This window comes from Opisthocomus hoazin, chromosome 20 (assembly GCF_030867145.1).
Source record: "Opisthocomus hoazin isolate bOpiHoa1 chromosome 20, bOpiHoa1.hap1, whole genome shotgun sequence".
In the NCBI taxonomy this organism is placed as follows: Eukaryota; Metazoa; Chordata; class Aves; order Opisthocomiformes; family Opisthocomidae; genus Opisthocomus; species Opisthocomus hoazin.
The window spans coordinates 5,578,952-5,585,196 of NC_134433.1; positions in this window are offsets into that span (position 1 = coordinate 5,578,952).

Here is a 6,245-nt window from a genome sequence, read left to right on the forward strand (position 1 = left end):
GGCGGTGAGATGCCTTCTCCCTTCATCCCCGTGCCCAGCCTTCATGATAGAACGTACCCGATCAATTAACGAGAGACGTTCGTTAGCTCTGGGGCGGAAAGGACCCCAACTGGAGGTGCTCACCATCGGTGGCCGCACGCTCGTTGCTTGGGGAGTCTCCGCCACCTTGGGAGTGACTTCGTGTCTTCTGCCCACCCGACCCGGGTGGAGGAGGTGGGAGCAGCTCTGGCTTGCGGGACCACGCTCAGCCATTGCCACCCGGCACCCGGCTGTGGGATTTTTCCGGCAGCGACCCAGACAAATTATTAATTTGCTGCTAATTAACGACGGAAGGAAAGCGGGGGTGCCCCGCGGAGCTGGCGGCTGCCCCGCGGCCACGCTGGTGGCTCCCGTCACCCGCACCCTCGCAGCTCGGTGACGCTCCGGGAGCCCCGTGGGGCCGCGGTCCCGCGTGGGGTCCGGCTCTGCCCCTCGGGCGGGCAGTGCGGGCCGGGGGCCTCGAGAGGGAGCCCGCCGCCCGGTCACCGCGCGGGGCCCCGCCCGCACCCCGCACCGCACCCCCGGAACCCCCGGGACCACGGCACCCCGGCATCCCGGCACCCCGGCACCCCCGGGACCCCCGGAACCCCAGAACCCCGGCCCCCCTGCACCCCCGGGACCCCCGGCACCCCAGCACCCTGGCACCCCAGCATCCTTGCACCCCTGGGACCACGGCACCCCCGGGACCCCCGGCACCCCAGCATCCCATTACCCCCTGCACACCCGGGACCCCCAGCATCCCAGCACCCCCAGCACTCCTGGCATCCCAGCACCCCTGGCACTCCCAGGACCGCCGGCACTACAGCATCCTGGCACCCTAGCACTCCCGGGACCCCTGGGACTCCAGGGACCCTAGCACTCCCAGCACCCCAGCACCCTGACACCCACAGGACCGCAGGGACCATGGCATCCCAGCACCCCAGCATCCCAGTGTACTGGCACCCCAGGCACCCCAGCGCCCCAGGATCCTGGCATCCTGGCACCCCAGGGACCATGGCACCCCCGGGACCATGGCACCCCCGGGACCCCCAGCACCCCAGCATCCCATCACCCCTGGCACACCCGGGACCCTCGGCACTCCTGGCATCCTGGCATGCCAGCACCCCCAGCACCCCGCATCCCAGCACCCTGGCATCCTGGCATCCCAACACCCCTGGCACTCCCAGGACCCCCAGCTCCCCATCATCCTGGCACCCTTGGAACCCCTGGGACTCCAGGGACCCTGGCACCCTGGCACCCTGACACCCCCAGGACCCCAGGGATGATGGCACCCCAGTACCCTGGCATCCTGGCATCCCTGGCACCCCCAGCACCCCCAGCACCCCAGCACCCTGACACCCCCAGGACCCCAGGGACCCTGGCACCCTGGCACCCCAGCGTCCTGGCATCCCAACATCCTGGCACCCTGACATCCCCAGCCGCCACGCTGGCTGCCAGCCAGCAGCATCCCCGTGTCACCCCCATGACATCCTCAGAGCGTGCCCTGCGGGGTGGCAGAGGTCACGTGTGGGGCTGGGGTCAGGCCCACCAGAGCAGGGGTCACCCCCACCCACGCCAAGGACACACGGGTGGCTCCTGGACGGGGTCCACGGGGGGCTGCAGCCCTGCGACCGCTCCTGCCACCGCCCACGGGCACTTTGTCCCCTCTGCAGACGCCGGCACGGGTCCCATCCTGCCCCCCGAGCTCTGCACCTCCTCCCCGGTCCTGCGGTGACCACCGCTCGGCTCTGTGACCTCCACTGCTGGTTTCCACACTCCCAGCGTGGTTTCCACCATTAATTGAAGCCCGACCTTCGTTTACGAGATAACCCAGAGGCAGGGGACGCTGCCGGCGTCCCAGCCCCGGCCCCGCTGCCCTCCGGGCTGCAGCTGGGCTGTGCCTTCCCCGAGCCTCGCCCCGCACCGATCCAGTCCCGGATTAGCCGGTGCTTTTCCAAACGTGGCCTTCCCGGGGCTGGCTCGCTCGGCCGCGCCGCGCACAGCTGTGCAAACAGCTTCGCTCCGCGTCGCGGCGGCTGGGGGCTGGCTCGGGCCCCGCGCCGGCCGGCCGGGCGTTGGACCGGACCCGGTGCCAGCATCGGCGGACCCGGGCTGTCCCCCAGGAGAGGGGTGGTGGGACAGCGGGGACCCTCACGACGGGGGGCAGCAGGTCGTGGCAGGTTGGAGCTTCCCCGGTGCCGAGGTTGGACTTTGTCCTGGCACGTGTCCTGCCGCCACGGTGCAGCTCCTCGGGGTGCTGTCCTTGTCCCCTGCCTGGGGACGGGGCGGCTGGCTGTGCCCTGGCTGTGCCGGCTGCGTGGGGCGCAGCACCGGGACCCCGGAGCTGGGCCAGCTCCGTGCGACCGCTGTGGCAGGGGGTCCCCGTCACCCCTCGGCGGGGAGGCTGGGGGGATGCAGGGCTTTGGGTGACCTCCCCGCACCCACAGACCTCGGGCATGACCTCGCCCGCCCTCCCGACACCACGAGGGAGGTGGAAGGGCAGCGTCGCTGGGTCCCCTGCCCTTGGACCTGCTGGGATGGGCGATGGGAAAGACCAGGTCTGAGCTGGGTTTGGATCTGCAGGCGTCTCCAGGCTGCGACCTTCCAGTTCTGGCAATGTCACCTGCTTCTACTGCCTGTGGGTCCCACATCTGAGCTGATCCTGGACCCCTGTGTAATGCATGGTGGCAGCTGATGCACCGGGCAAGTGGCCTTGCGTTTCCAAAGACCGGTACAGGGCATCCCTGGCGTGGCCTTGGCCCTCAAGGTGTGGCCAGTGCTGTCCCCTGGACAAACTGATGCTGGGGAGCAGTCCCTAAGTCTCTCCATGGGAGTGGAGCTGTGGGGCGCCCGGTGCCACCCAGAGCCTTGCTGAGCTGCCAACGCGGCCATGCACAAGCCCAGTGGCACCAGTGAGTGAAGGGCAGATGGTCCCCGCAGGTCCAGGAGGTCTGAGATGACCTCGACCCACGCTCAGCCGAGGGCTTGGGGCTGGTGGGACCCGCGCGGCGGTTCGGGTCCAGGGGTGGCGAAGGACCGCTGCGGCGCAGAACGGGGTGACAGCAGCCGTGACGGCTGTGCCGGTGGGCTGAGGGACGGGGCGCGGGCTGGGGGCTGCAGCGAGCATCCCCGTCAGCGCCCTGTGCGTGTGTCCAGCTCCCGTCCTGCCGGCGGCGGCTGCTGGGAGCTCGCCGGAGCCACGGGCGCTCCAGCCCGAGCCCAGCCGCTCCCCGGCCGGGGCTGCCTTGGCACCCGCGTCCGTGCCCGGTTTATGGAGCAATCAAACCCCTGCACCTCGTACTTTGCCACCCTCCCAGGTGCCTCCCTCCTGCTTCCCCCACCCCAGCCCCACGCATCGCCCTGCCCCGGAGCTGCTCTGCCCCACACAGCCCCAAGGGACAAGGGTCCTACAGGTCCTGGGTGCCACCAAGGCCAAAAGGCCCCCCCAGCGCAGCGCGATGCTGCCTTCATCGCAGCTGAGAGCGCAGCTTCTCCCCACAGCCTGCAGACGTGATGGGGGGGCAGGGAGGATGCGCCGTGTGGGCTGCGCGGGGGGCTCCGGGCGGAGCGGGGGTTTGCACATGGATCTCTGGTCCCAAATACTCGCCCTCCTGCAGAATCACAGAATCACAGAATGTTAGGGGTTGGCAGGGCCCTCTGTGGGTCACCCAGCCCAACCCCCTGCCCAAGCAGGGTCACCCAGAGCAGGCTGCACAGCACCGCGTCCAGGCGGGGCTGGAATATCTCCAGAGAAGGAGACTCCACAGCCCCTCTGGGCAGCCTGGGCCAGGGCTCCGTCACCCTCAGAGGGAAGAAGTTCTTCCTCGGGTTCAGCTGGAGCTTCCTCTGCTTCAGTTTGTGCCCGTTGCCCCTTGTCCTGTCGCTGGGCACCACTGCAAAGAGTCTGGCCCCGTCCTCCTGACCCCCACCCTGCAGATATTTAGAGGCATTTCTAAGGTCCCCTCTCAGCCTTCTCTTCTCCAGGCTGAACAAGCCCAGCTCCCTCAGCCTCTCCTCGTAGGAGAGATGCTCCAGTCCCCTCACCATCCTCGTAGCCCTCCGCTGGACTCTCTCCAGTAGCTCCTCATCTTTCTTGAAGTGGGGAGCCCAGAACTGGACACAGCACTGCAGATGGGGGAGCCCGGCACGTGGGTGTCTTCCAGCCCCTAGGTCCACCCGTGGGGTGGATGTGTTCCCCGGGGCTGGGCGGGCGGACAGATGCTCAATGGCACCCACTGGGGACATGGCAGCTTCTGGCCCAGGAGACTTCAGTGACAGCCACCACGGTCTTGGTGGCTGTCACCAAAGGGGGTCAGGGCCATGGGCTGCATGCTTCATCTCCCTACCCACTCCCTTCTCCAGGTCCCCCTTGGTAGTGTGGGGAGCAAGGGAATGTCCTCAGGGCACCCCAGCTCTGGGAAGGGCTCCCTGCCGGTGCTCCCAGCTCCCTGCCACACGTCCCACAGGGCACACGAGCCCCACACGCCGCAGGACTTGCCCTGCTGAAATGGGGTGCTCTGTGGCAGGGCAGCACAACCCCGTGGGGTTCCAGCCGGGTGGGACTGGACGGTGCCTGTCCCCACGACCAAGGAGCTGGCAGGACACTGGTGGGGTCTCACACATCAGCGCTGCTGAGGGCTGGGACGGCTCCATGCTTGTGTGCTTGGAGGACACCGAGTTTTCCTTTCCCAGCATCCAAACGTGGCCAGAGTCCATCAGGCCCCGAACTGTCCAGTCCTTCCCTAAAACCCAGCCCTCCGGTGTCCAGGGGGAAGCGGATTTTGCCCGCTAACCCACACCACTCAGCACCACGAGCCCCCCTGCATCGCTGGGCTCCTGCCTGACTTCCCAGTTGGTAAATCCAAGCGTTGCTGTGATGGATGGCGGCCAGGGCTGCCATCACCAAACCACCCGCGCCGGCCCCTGACGCCCGCATGGCTCGCGGCCGGGTAGCAAGAAGAGGCTGCGGTGTCAATCAGCGCGGCACGGAGCAGAGCTGCCCGGAGATCAGACCAGCGGGCGGGCAGGCAGACGGGGAGCAGCGCACGTGGCTGATTCGTGGCTGCTCGCATGGCTGGGAAGGGTTGTCCTCAGCCAGCAAGCCACGCTGCCCACGCCACTCGCAGCCCCCGGGACCTGCCACCCCGCCGGGCTCTGACCACGGCTGGTCCCCAGGGCCTGCACGCAGCAGGGCTTCCCCGCCACATCCCTGGGCCACGGCGCTCCCACGTCAGCCCCAGCCTCTCCGCGTGTCCCCTGCGTCCCATCCTACCTGCACCCACAAGACCTGGTGGTCCCACGCTCCTGCATCCCCAGTGAGCAATGCTCCCCTCCCGCACCCCCGGGCACAGCGATCCCACCTCGGAACATCACGGGGGCACGGTGCTCCCATGCTGGGGACGTTCCCATTTCTCACCATCCCCACCCCAGACGCCAGCAGCTCTGCTCACAGCGGGCACCTTCCTTCGGCAGCGCTTGCCTGAGCCCCTCTGCCCGGCTCAGCCTCCCCCCTGCCACTGAACAGCCCACATAGACCATGTCCACAGCCCATGTCCACAGCCCACACAGACCATGTCCACAGCCCACACAGACCATTTCCACAGACCATGTCCACAGCCCACACAGACCATGTCCATAGACCATGTCCACAGACCACATCCAGAACCCACAGAGACCACGTTCACAACCCCACAGACCACATCCACAACCCACACAGACCACATCCACAGCCCACACCGACCACATCCACAACCCCACAGACCACGTCCACAACCCACACAGACCATGTCCGCAGCCCCACACAGACCATGACCACAGAACACATCCACAGCCCACACAGACCGTGTCCACAGCCCCACACAGACCCTGTCTACACCCCCAGGCTGTGAACCTCACTCACAAGCCTGCCCTAGCTGCGCTTTCCCCCTTCCCCTTTGCTCCCCGCTGCCATCTGCTCTCTTTCCCTGACCAGGGACTTCCACGTCCCGTCCTGGCCGTGTCCAACACACCCTGAGGTCCCACTCCCTCAGCTCAGCTCTGTGTCACACCCACAGAGCCCCTGCCTGCTCTGTCACACCCCATCACGTCCTCCACCCGTTTCTCCTCCCTGGCAGCCCTTCTTGCAGCCAGGCACCCCACGCTGCCACCTCCCTGCTCCCACGCCCGCAGCCAGTGCCACCGCACGGTGAACACCTCGGCAGAGCTCAGCCCCGTGACTCAGTGTCCCG